The sequence below is a fragment of the Dermochelys coriacea genome, chromosome 15, assembly GCF_009764565.3.
Source record: "Dermochelys coriacea isolate rDerCor1 chromosome 15, rDerCor1.pri.v4, whole genome shotgun sequence".
NCBI lineage: Eukaryota > Metazoa > Chordata > Testudines > Dermochelyidae > Dermochelys > Dermochelys coriacea.
Genome location: NC_050082.1, coordinates 5,750,930 through 5,762,914, shown reverse-complemented (window position 1 = coordinate 5,762,914; position 11,985 = coordinate 5,750,930). Strand labels below are relative to the sequence as shown.

At 42.6% G+C, this 11,985-nt stretch overlaps 1 protein-coding gene across 3 annotated transcripts in view; it reads left to right on the top strand.

Moving 5' to 3' along the window:
* Positions 1–2,939: 2,939 nt before the first annotated feature.
* The window catches only part of AIFM3 (apoptosis inducing factor mitochondria associated 3), a 92,154-nt gene continuing 83,108 nt past the window's right edge, over positions 2,940–11,985 (top strand). For all 3 annotated transcript variants that reach the window (XM_038373477.2, XM_043498238.1, XM_043498237.1), the window contains exon 1: positions 2,940–3,137. The gene's annotated coding sequence lies outside the window, so the exon portion shown is untranslated. The remainder of the gene's footprint in view (positions 3,138–11,985) is intronic.

The window sequence follows — 11,985 nt, the reverse complement described above, 5'->3', positions numbered from 1 at the left end:
TTAAAAAGTCAATGGAGCAGGGGAACTGGATGCTGGGTGTCCCACATCAGTGTGCTAGCCCCCACGCTATAACGTTATTCTTGTGTTTGTGCACTCTCACTCTCTCTCCTCCTTTCCCTCCTAATGATTTTAATTATTTAGCCACAGAGGACTACTTCAAAAGGAGAGACTAAGGGGTCCCTGCTTCACAATATCCCATTCTCCGTCATCGCTAATTTTTAAATTGAGATTGGATGTTTTTCTACAAGTTATGCTCTTGCTCAAACAGGAATTAATTCAGCGAAATTCTGTGGCCTGGTGTTATGTAGAAATTCAGACTAGGTGATCAATGGTCCCTTCTGGCCTTCTAATAAATGAGTCTATGAAAAAAACAAATCCCCTACACAGCTTTATTCCCAGAGAAACTGACTGCCCACAGCCCATCCCACCTGCAGCATCGCTTCCACAGAGACACTGATGCTATATCCCTAACTCACCACAGGATGGCAGGGTCTGTGCACCTCTTGCATGTGTCTAACCCCTACAGAGCAGTGGCAGTGTCTGTAGGGTTTTATGTCATGGCTCAAAGCTGTGTGTGTGTGTGTGTGTTGCACAGTTCTATCCATGTGAGAATGCCAGGGGACAGGGTGCAATTGTTTGATGGATCACTGGAAAGGCCACTGATTCATGTGCAAGGGACCAGTCTCAGATCCAATCTCTCAGAAGTGATTTTAAAAAAAACAAAACTGATGCCCTCTTCCCAGCTTCTTTCCTTTCAAATTTTACACAGCACCATGATGACTTCTATTGTATAGTGCCTTGGCTGGTCTTGTGGCAAAGCTTCCTGTTTTGTTTACAATACTCCCAGATTCCCATCCCAGCTAGGCTCTTACAGACACATTCAGTAACCTCTTAAGTATGTATATATATATAGAGAGAGGCTCCATGATTTATTTAGTTCTTCCTTTATAACCAGGAAAAGGCTGGATCAGAAGTAACCACGTCTACTATTTTAAGACTATAGATTCCTACCCCTATCTTTTTGTGTGTTTCAAGGTGGTGTGACCCTCTAAAGAGGCAAACTGGTGTTGCTGGAGTGCTAGTCTTAGCTTCAGTGTTCCTTACTTTCCTGTCCTGACACCCTGTTGCAGCCTGGACTCCCCTTAATGGTTCTTTCTGGGGCCTCTGTTTTTAGGTTCTTCTGTGTTTTACTGCGTGTTCTGTATAGCTTTTTGTCTCTTCTGGCTGGGATGAAGGGGTTGTTTTTCTGTTTCCCTTTTCACAGGGGTGTTCTGTGATCTGTTGGGTCTTTATTTGATCCCACGACTACCACCAGATAGTGATTACAGAGACTCAGGAGGCCAGGACATCATGGGTTTGAGTGAATGTCTTTATTTCCTGTTTACATAGGCACATCTCCTTGTACTGTGCCTGCTAGTGGCCAGCCTGATAGTGACTCTCAAAACTAACACCACACTTCTCACATATCCAATCATGGCTTGAGTGTCTGGTGGCTGGTGTCAGAGTGGTATGGTTTTTGTTCTGTATGCAAGAGGTCAAAGATTGAATTTTCTGTGGAAGTGGAGAGGGCATTTGCTCTATTGGGATGTGTAAATGGGTGGTTAGTGTGTCTATGGAGGAATCCCTTACTGTGGGTGTTGTATGAGTAGGGGATTCCCTGATGTATATGGTCTGTGTGCACTACCCAGAGCTAGGGATACCATTGACTAGTGGGAACATTTGCTGTTTGCAAAGTTGTATGTAACCATAGGTTCAAATTCTCTTCCCTCCACCTCTTGCAGAATTGGTAAAAAGGTTCTTCCCTTTACATTTAAGAACCACATCAGGAGTTACGGTTCTTCCCATGTGGTAGCAGAGGCAGCGTGTGCAGTGACTTGGTTGGTCTACTGAAAAGCTTCCTGTTTTATGTGCAAATGGTTGCGTGACCCACTAGCCTCTTGCAGATGTGGTAAAAATGATGTTTTAGCATCTCAATAAAATATCCCATATATCAGGGGATACAATAAACCCCTATATGAAAGGGGAATAAATAAATCTGTATATCATTGGGAAGTAATAAAAGCCATATATCAGGCATGAATGAAATAAAAAACCTATATCCAGAAGGAGTGAAATCAATCCATATTTCAAGAGGAATTAAAAAAAAACACATTTCAGGGGATTATAAAAATTCCATAGAGCAGGAGATAGTATAGTAAGACCTCACCCCAAAAAACCAAACAACCCCCCTCCATATGGTTAAAATAATCTCATGTATTAAGGGCAACTGGAAAATGTCATACATCAGGGAAAGCAACAAAATCCTGGTATCTAAAGTGGGAGTAGGGGGGAAAACACATATTTGAGGCATTAAGAACAATCAATAGATCTGTGGGGAGGGATGAAAAATACAATATATGGGGGGGAGCAGTAAAAAACAAAAAAACACGAGTGGGGGATGAAACCCTATTTCTGGAGGGAGGGTTGGGTGGGGTGCACCTGAGGTACCTGGCAGCCTACCCTCAAGTGTGCCACTCCCTAGCACCCCATCCTGACTGCACTCAAAACCTTTGCACCTCACATGAATGGTATCCCACATCCACGACAGCTGCCAGGGCTATAGTAACCCTAAGTCTGCCCCCAGCATTGGGTCACGTATTGATATCATACAATTCTCGCAGCATGAGAAGATACAAGTATCCAACAGCTGCAAAGAGGTTAAGCAAGAGAAGTTCACTGGCCTTCTTCACTCTGACATCACAGCCAAAGGCCTCCTGTCAGCCCCCACAGGGTTTATGCAGTGAAGCCCTTTGAAAGGTGCATGAAGTTCTTTAGCAATCAAGAGTGACTATAAAGGTAGGGGCTGCTGTAGCAGCAGCTAAATGAAAGTGGGTGGGATGTGGGAGAATTCCTACTGCCCTGGCGTTCTGAGCTACTTTATTAAGACTGCATGCAGCCCAAGAGAACTAGCTGTACTCCCTGCTGCAAGCCTCAGATAAGCTGCATTTCACACACTGTAGCTTGGCTCAAGCCTCTTCTAAATTGGAATACAATGCAAAGGATTTCCAGTATAGCTTTCTGCTGCCTGAAGGGACTCTGAGCAGCTTTCTTGTAACCTTATTTTTTAGTTTCATTGTGGCACCAGTCTTTCTGCTCAGGTAAGCAGTTATTTTAGGTTGTGCATTATTTTGCTTTATGAGCAGCAAATGGATAAATTTCTCTTTGGTTGAAAACTGAAGTGCAAAGAAGCTGTTTCTCTCAAATTGTAATCAGGTTCATGATAAACACTATTGTGTTGACATTGCTACCATGGTATAATTATGGCTTTCTGAATAGATTGTATCATCCTATGCAGTGTTTGCTCTAATTTAAAATTAAAACCTAAGAAAAGAATACAGGCTGGTGCTTCTAATTTAGCATTGACAGATTGCAGATCCCATATGCTGCAATGTGTGTTATTACTGCCAGCATAGAGTTCAGCTGATCTGCTCTGCCAGCATTATCAGCACAAAATGCAACATTTTATTTAGGTTCGGCTGCGTCAGATTTCTTTTTACATTCGGTTTGGGCCAGTCCCAGGCTTCATAAATGATAAATGTTGAATCAGTTCTTCCAGTATAAATAGCACTCATGTTTATTAATAATTCTTGATAGCCTCCAGTGTAAGTTTGAATCATTAAGCACAAGATGCATGGGCTAGTAATTAAAGCACAGGACAGTGAATTGGAACAGCTGGATCAAGATTTTCAAACTTGCTGCCTAAAATTAGGCTCCTAAATTCATATTTAGGCATCTAAATTGGGATTTTTTGGGGGGCACCTAATGCTCTTAGGTTCCATTTAAAAATCAAGCCATTAATATTTAAGGGTGGAATTTTCAAAATGCTGAGCACCCTGCAGCACCAGTTGAAACCAGTGAAATTCAGCCTAGTTAGCCAGCTACTTAAAAATGATCTTAGGCTGGGATTTTAAAAGGTGCCCAGGAGAGTTGGGTGTCCAGCTCCCATTGACTTTCTGTGAGATTTAGGCTCCTAATGCCGTTTGGCCTCCTTGAAAATCACAGCCTTAGGACCCTAACTATAGGCAGCCAAGTGTGAAAATCTTGACTGAGTAAAGCAGAGTTGCAGATACAAACACTCTTCTCCCCTCCAACTCTGAGATATTTAGATTGAACTGTAGATCCGCATTTTATGGCTTGGGCACCTTTCTGCTGGGCTGCGTTTTTATCTCTGAAATGGTCTCCCTGTGTGATCCTGAGCAAATCTTTTAAATTCTGTCTCCGTTTCTTCAACTGAAAAATGAAATGATGACACTTAACAACCTGCTAAGGGGTGGAGGCTAAATTCATTAAAGTTTGAAGAGCACTTGGGGTCACATTCTGACATACTGGCTCATAGCAATGATGATAGGGCCTACGAGACCTAGTCATGTTACAGGACCCCATTATGCCAGGCACTGTACAAACAGAACAAAAAGACCAGTCCCTATCCCAAATTATTTATAATCTAAGCCACCAGCTGGATGGGGGAGTACAAGGAAACAATGAGACATTATTGGTCAGCATGCCAGGCAGTCATCTCAGTACACCCGTGGCCCAATCGTTGGCAAGGTTTTTATAGGCTTCACAGCAAAGGAGAATTTTAAGGAAGATTTGAAGGAATATAATGAGGCAGCATTATGGAAGATTATGGAGAAAGCTTCACAAGCATAAGGGGCAGCATGGGAGAATGCAGAAGGATGCTTGAAAATTTAACAAGTGGGTGATGGAAGCCCATCATAGGCTAATGGAAGGCAGAAGTCAGACTCTTGATAGTGAAGGAGAAATGATGGGTGGGGTACGCATAGGTATGAAAAGATTTGAAAATGAAGACATGGAGCTAATGTTTGTTGTAATAGAAAAGGGAAAGCCACTGGAGCGATGCAAAAGAGGGATGAGGTGGTCAGAATGATGGGCTAGGAGAATGATCTTTTCAGCAGCGTTCAGAATGGAGATGAGCAAGCCAAGAATGCTTTATCAAGGCAAGAGAGAAAGATGTGGTAATCAAGACATGAGAGACTTCAAGAGAGTTTTAGGTGTGTGCATGGATAGGAAGGCCGTATTTAGGAGATATTATGCAGAAACAATGAGCAGGATTTAGACTTAGCCTGGATGTGAAGATCTAGACAAAAGTTGGAGTCTAATGTGATGCCCAGGTTTTGGACCTTAGTGACAGGTAGGATGGTGATATTGTATACAGTGATCAAGAAAGGAGGTAGCAGGGAGGGGCTGGGGGGGTGATTAAGAGTTCTGTTTGAGCCATACTGATCTTGAGGTGACAGTTAGGCATCTATGAGTAGATGTCTGAGAGATGGGTCAAGATATTAGTTTGGACAAAAGGAGACTGGTCTGGAGTAGCAATAGAGATCTATGAGTCATTACAGATGGTAATTGATTTGTGTTAATAGATAAGATTGCTTGGAGATCCAGTGTAAAAGGTGAAGAGAAAGGTCAGTCCTTAGTCCCTATGTGGAACCCCCACAGAAAGTTGGAGTGGGAGGATGAGGAGGATTCTCCATAGGACATCTGAAGGGGCAACTTACTTGTGAGGTAGGAGGAAAACCAGGAGAGGACAGAATTTCAAGAAAGAAAGAGTATGGTTGATGGCCTTGTTGGTGATAAGTCTAAGAAGGTGAGGATGGAGTAAGGGTTTTGAGCTGTCAGTAGGAAGAAGTTATCCAGGCCTTGGTAGTAGTGGTTTCAGTGGGGTGCAAGGAGAAGAAGCTGGATTAGAGAAGTTCTAGGCTGGAACTGGAGGAGACCTCAGACAACAATTGTAGAAAGCACGTTCAATAAGCTTACATCTGAAAGGGAGAAGGGCCAGTAGTTGGAGAAACAAATGGGGTCATGGGTGGGTTTTTTAAAGTGGGAAAGAATAAAGTGTGTTTGCATTATGAGGGGTAGGAGCTAGAGAAGAGTGAGGAGAAAAGCAATGGAGAGGCTGAGAGGGGAATCGAGGGAGATCAGGAGATGGGATGTGGTCACTGAGGAAAGTGGAGGGTTTAGAGAAGAGCAGATGAGAAACTTCTGTGACAGGGGAGAAAGGGAAAGCAAGCTGAGGGGAGACGGAAAGTTACATGGTATTTTGTCAACTTTCTCTTGGAATAAATTGGCAAGATCCTGTGTAGAGACAGAAGCGAAGACAGGACGAGGGAAGAGTTGACAGTTATTTAGGTAGGAAGATGGCAGAACGGAAGGAGAGGAGAGAGACTGTACAGTGGAGGAAGTCAGCCTAGTCACAGGATTTCTGCCAGTGGTGCTTCACAATGTGAGAGCAGAAGTGAAGGGAATGAGCCAGGGCTGTGGGTTGGCAGGATGGACTTTGTGATGAGTGAGAGGGGCAAAAAAGTCAAGGGTGGAGGAAAGTGAAGCATGGGGAGAATCAACAACAATGGCAATGAAAGAAAGGAGAAGGCTGAGAAATCTTCAGTTGAAGGCATCAGTGCTGATGGACTGGAAGACGCAGAAAGGCAGAGTGATGGTCTGTACCCCGATGTGCACCCCTTTTTATAGGACCATGGGAAGTGTTGTACAAAGTATGCCTTGTGAGGTATCATTTGAAAGCTCATGATTTGCTGATCATTATTGTCCTGGTGAAATATGTGAAGCAACATTGCATGAAAAGATATGATTCCTCTGTATAGTGTTAAGACAAGATCAAATGGATAATCACTAGTGAAGTGGCCATTCTTGGGCAGGAAAAAGGGTGTGTGCAGAAAATCTACAACTTGAACAAAGGACCAGCTTGAGGTTCCCTTCTGTCTCCTGAACCTCAGTGGGAGATGATCCTTGTGCAAGAGAAAGGGCTATAAAGAGGGCAGGCAGACTTCCCAAAATATCTCCCTCCTTATCTCTCTACCCACTGCATCAGCAACACCTGAAAAACAAAGAAAGCAGCACTGGACTAAGGGAGAGCTCTTGTATGAAAGGGGATCAGCCAGTAAGACTGTTGGGACATGTGATGAGAGAGATCTTTGCTTTGAATTCATGTAGCTATTAAGTTGGGTATTAATTGCATTTTATTTTTTTTTTCTTGGTAACCAATTCTGAGGTTTATGCCTCGTTACTTCTAATCACTTAAAATCTATCATTTTCTAGTTAATAAATTTGTTTTATCTACATCAGTATGTTTGGATTGAAGTGTATGGGAAACTCCATTTGGGATAATAAGGTTCTTGCGTATCATTTTCTATTAATACATGGCAGACTTTATATGAGCTTGTATTGTCCAAGAGAGGACTGAGCAGTACAGGATGCACATTTCTGGGGGAAGTCTGGGACTGGAGAGTTTGCTGGTGGTGTTCTGCAGTGTAATTTATGAGTGGCTGGCAATAGCATTCATGCAGTGTAATTGGGAGTAATTTACATGCTGGAGGCTGTGTGGGAGCAGACCAGAAGTGGTAACTTTCATAGCAAAGCAGTGTAAAAAGCACCCCAGTCTGGAGGATTGAGTGGACACAGCTGTTCATCAGTCCAGATTTTACCTTGGGTAATGTCTCAGGGCATGGGGGATAGGGGCTGCTGGGTGATGCTGAAAAAGACCAGGTGATGGTTGGAAAGGGGGAGCTTGGCAATAGAACAGAGAGAGAGAGAGAGCAGTGCTTGCTGAAAATCAAATAATTGGATGACCATTTTGGTGAGTGGGAGAATTGAAGCAGGACTGCAAGAGAATTGGGAAGAGTGAGGAAACATGCAATGAAGGGGTCAGGTGGGCCATCGACATGGAAGCTGAAGAGATAGAGAATGAGTGAGGGAGATTGCAAGGAGAGGGAGCCAGGAGCTAGGGCAGGAGAGAAAGGCTGATGGGGAGGAGTTGGATGGACAGTAGATGACAGTAACATGGAGGGAGAAGGTAGAGGAGCATCAGATGCGGTGCTGCTCAAAAGATGGGACAATGGGAAGGGAAAGGCCAGAGGAGTTGGAAGCAGCAGGAATGGGAAAAAAGTCTAAACATTCCATGAGTAGTCCAACTGACTCCACTGTCATTCAGTCTCAGTAAAGGTATCAGAATGTGGCGCTTTGAGACCATTAGCTAGATCTCCTTGATAGCCCCACCCCCTGACTAAAGCTCAGCCAATGAACAGAGGCTTCTAGATTTCAAATCTTATTTAGAAGCTCATAGCTTCCACGTGTGCTGCCCACAGCTCATGGTCCTTCAAACAAAAACAAACAGACAGACAAATACAAGCTCAGCACACAGCACATAACCCCCAAACACAAACACACACTATAGACAGCCACTTACGCCAAGGGTCCCGTATTTGCTCCTCCTTCAGCTGGAGAACTCCCTCTTGAAACTCCCTGTTAGCGGCTCCCTAGGATGAAACCAAGTACCCTAAGTCTCTACATTCCTCTGCTGTTAGCCAATAGCTGAAAAAACACTGTTTCTCATCCCATTGTACTGACTGGTCCATATAGAGGATAACAGTGGATCCGTTGAGGATAACAGCTGCTACTGCTATCAGTTACCATTAGCTCAAGTGGTAGAGATCTGTTCTGTGAGTCTAAAGGACCCAATCCTGCTGTTGTCCCATGTAGGGTTCAGTATGGTTCCATGTAATCAAATTTCCATTTTAATCCATTTGCTTTTTAAAAATGTAAGAAATTACATTTAAAAAAACTACATTAAAAGAATGTTATGGATGGAAAGTCAAGCACTCCAGTGTTAGGAAATGCTAGAATTAAGGATCCTAATGCATCCTTAATTTGGCCCCCTTGTTAATCATACAATCGTTAAGTATGTGATCACACATGATTTATTTCCACAAGCTCCCTGCCTCATTCACTGCAGAAGGGATCTGATTGTGCACTATAATTACATACAGGGCAGAGAAGAAGGTTTCTAACAATGACAGAAGTGAGGTTCTGGAACAGCTTCCTAATAGGAGTTCTGTGGGCAAACAACTTAATTAGTCTTAAGATAGAGCTTGATACATTTATGAGAGGGGCTTCTGTTGTGGTTGGGAGGCAGGGCGTGGTGGGTCTTTTCAGTTCATGATGTCTTGTGTTCCTAAAATCTCTTACTTCAGGGCTTCAGCCCTGAAGATGTGGTTTATCGTGCTGTAATTCTTTCGAAAGCCAGCCTGTTCTCTAGGTTGCTGTTCATCCAGATTTCGCAACAGTCGATTTATTTGTTATTATTTTTGTGAACAACTTATAGATATGTGAAAGCAGGCAGATCGGGTGATAGTTCTTTAGATTTTCTTGATCGCCTTTCTTATGCAGCAAGATGGTATTGGACTCTTTCCAACTGGACGGTATCTTCTGGATTTCCAGGTAGCGGCTGAACCTTTGGTCGAGAGCTTTCCAAAGTTCCTGACCTCCCGCCTTAAGCACTTCTGCTGTCAGACCAACCTTGCCTGGAGCCTTCCCCTCTTTCATTTGATGGACTGCGTGATAGACTTCGCTGATGAGAACTGGGAGTATGTGTTCATCGGTTTGTTGAAGTGATGGTACTCAAGCCTGTCACTGCCATTTCTTTTCATTTTCCTCATCTTCTCCAATAAAGTCTTTTTGTATTCTCCAAGATTCTTCCACTAGCTCTTCTTGGTCTTTCACACTCAGCTTATTTCACACACCATTTTCAGTCTCTTACTGAAGTTCTCATAATTGTCATTGCAGTTGTCCAGGAGGCTCCAATCTTCCCTAGAAATGTTTTCCTTCAGGATTGCCTCGTTGAAAGCTACCGGTTGGTGCCTTCTGTTTGTCATACACAGCGTCTTTTTCTCCATCTTCACAGTGAATGTGAGTCTGGCTCTCAGTAGGCCGTGATTGCTACCGATATTGAATGATGGCACTACAGAAATATCCTGCATGATGCGTCGTCTATCGATCAGAAAGTAATCTTTCATTTTTTTGTCTTCGCATTTGGTGCGATCCAGGTCCATCTTCTGTTGGCCTTCTTTTGGAACCAGGTGTTACCAATGAACATTCTCCTCGTCTCTGCCAATATAGCTAGTTGTTCTCCTTGCATGTTTCATTCTCCAATACCATATCTTCCTACAAACTTTTCTCCCTCTTCCAACCTTGGCGTTAAAATCTCCCATCACAATCGTATACGTGGAACTCTGGGCAAGGGTTTCCTCCAGTTCCTGATAGAATCCTTCCACATCATCTTCGCATGCACTTGAGGGAGCATAGATCTGGATGATTTTGAGGGTACTATTTCAGTTCAATCGGAAGTAAAGCACCCCGATACACAATGATTTCAAATGGCATGAGACAATTTTCAAAGACCATTCCTTGTTTATGATGAATCTGACTCCTTCAACTGACCTCGTGCCTTCTCTGTGCTTCCATCCCTCCGGCTGACCTCCATCTCCTTCTTTCTGCATTATTATTGATAATTCTACCATTTCCATCTATTAATGTACTAGTACCCCCATTGTCAGGATTTTTTTTGTTCCTAATAGATTTTTAAAAATGCCTCCTTATTTTCCTTAACTCTGCTGGCCATAGATTTCGCTTTCTGTTCATTTGCTTTCCTTAGGAATTGTAGAAAATTGATATCTTCTGATCTGTATTAATTACTATCAACTTCTCCTTTCTTCCATTTGTAATATATTAGGGTTTTTTAAATAGCTGCCTTTGCTTTCCCTTTAAACCAGGTAGGTTTTTTTTAAATCAAGACAGCTTTCTTCCTTCGTTGTGGGATTGTGCTTTTTTGGGGGCATCTAGTAAAGTGTTCTTAAACAATTCCCAATTATCAGTCATTTTTCTGATTAAATTCTTCCTGCCAGCTAATTTGACTCAGTTGTTTTCAGCATTGAGAAACTGGCCCTTTCAAAGCACTCAGTTTAGATATTCCTGTTCTGGACATTATTCTGTTTGCATATTATAAACATGATCAAGTCATGATCACTTGTACCTAAGTTATGATTAACTTTAAGTTCTGTGACCAATACCTCATTATCTGTCAAGATAAGGTCTAATATAGAATTCCCCTGCACTGGATGCAACACTTTTTGAGTTAGGAAATTGTCATCTATCATGTTTAGAAATATCAGGGATGTTTTAGTATTGGCAGCATGAGACCTCCAGCATACGTCACTCAAATTGATCACAAAGTTCTTTTCCCTACACTATAGATAGGTGCATAAGGAACCTGTCATCCTGTTCCTAGTGTGATTTGGTGGTCGCTGGAAGACACCAGCTAATAAGTTATTTTATGCTTTATTTGCCTTTTGAGAGATCTGTTTAGTTAAACATACTGATGATACCCTTTGTACTTTGAATGACTCACAAGCAACATTGTGATATCATGGAGTATATATCCACCAAAGGAAAAAACAGGGAAATCCAAAAACTTTTTTCAAGACAGAGTCGTAGGCCGGGTACTTTTTATCACCAGAGATCATCAGTAATCCCCAAGGAAGAGTCAGCAATACCAGAAAAAGTTAATTTTTGCCTTAGTCACTCATACATCTCAGCCTGCAATATTGTGCCAATCCCCTATCCCCTTCCACATTCCTCTTCAGGGACTCATCTCATGAGAGACTGTGGCATCAGGAGGTGCATTCACTTCTGTCACTCACAGCCATAAAAGATGTTCCATCTCAATTCTGAGGAAGACGTTTCTACTCCAACTCCTTCTTGATACCAAAGAAGGGTGGCATCCCATTTTGCATATGAGCAGGATCAGCATCTTCATTCATCACATAAAGTTCAGAATAGTGACCTGAGCATCAATGATTCAACCTCTAGATCTGCAAGACTGGTTTGCAACTCTAGACTTGCAAAATGCATAATTGCATGTTGTGACTGAGCTGTATTTAAGATTCCTGATCAGCCAGAAGAACTACCAATACTAGGTTTTCATTTTCAGACTCTCTGTAGCACTGGGAGTATTTACCAAGCCACGGCAGCTAAGAAGACAGGACATAATAGTCCATCCATATTTGGATAATTGGTTAGTCTGGGGAAGATCCACACAGAGCTGATGAAAGATTCTGTTCATCATATCCATCTCAT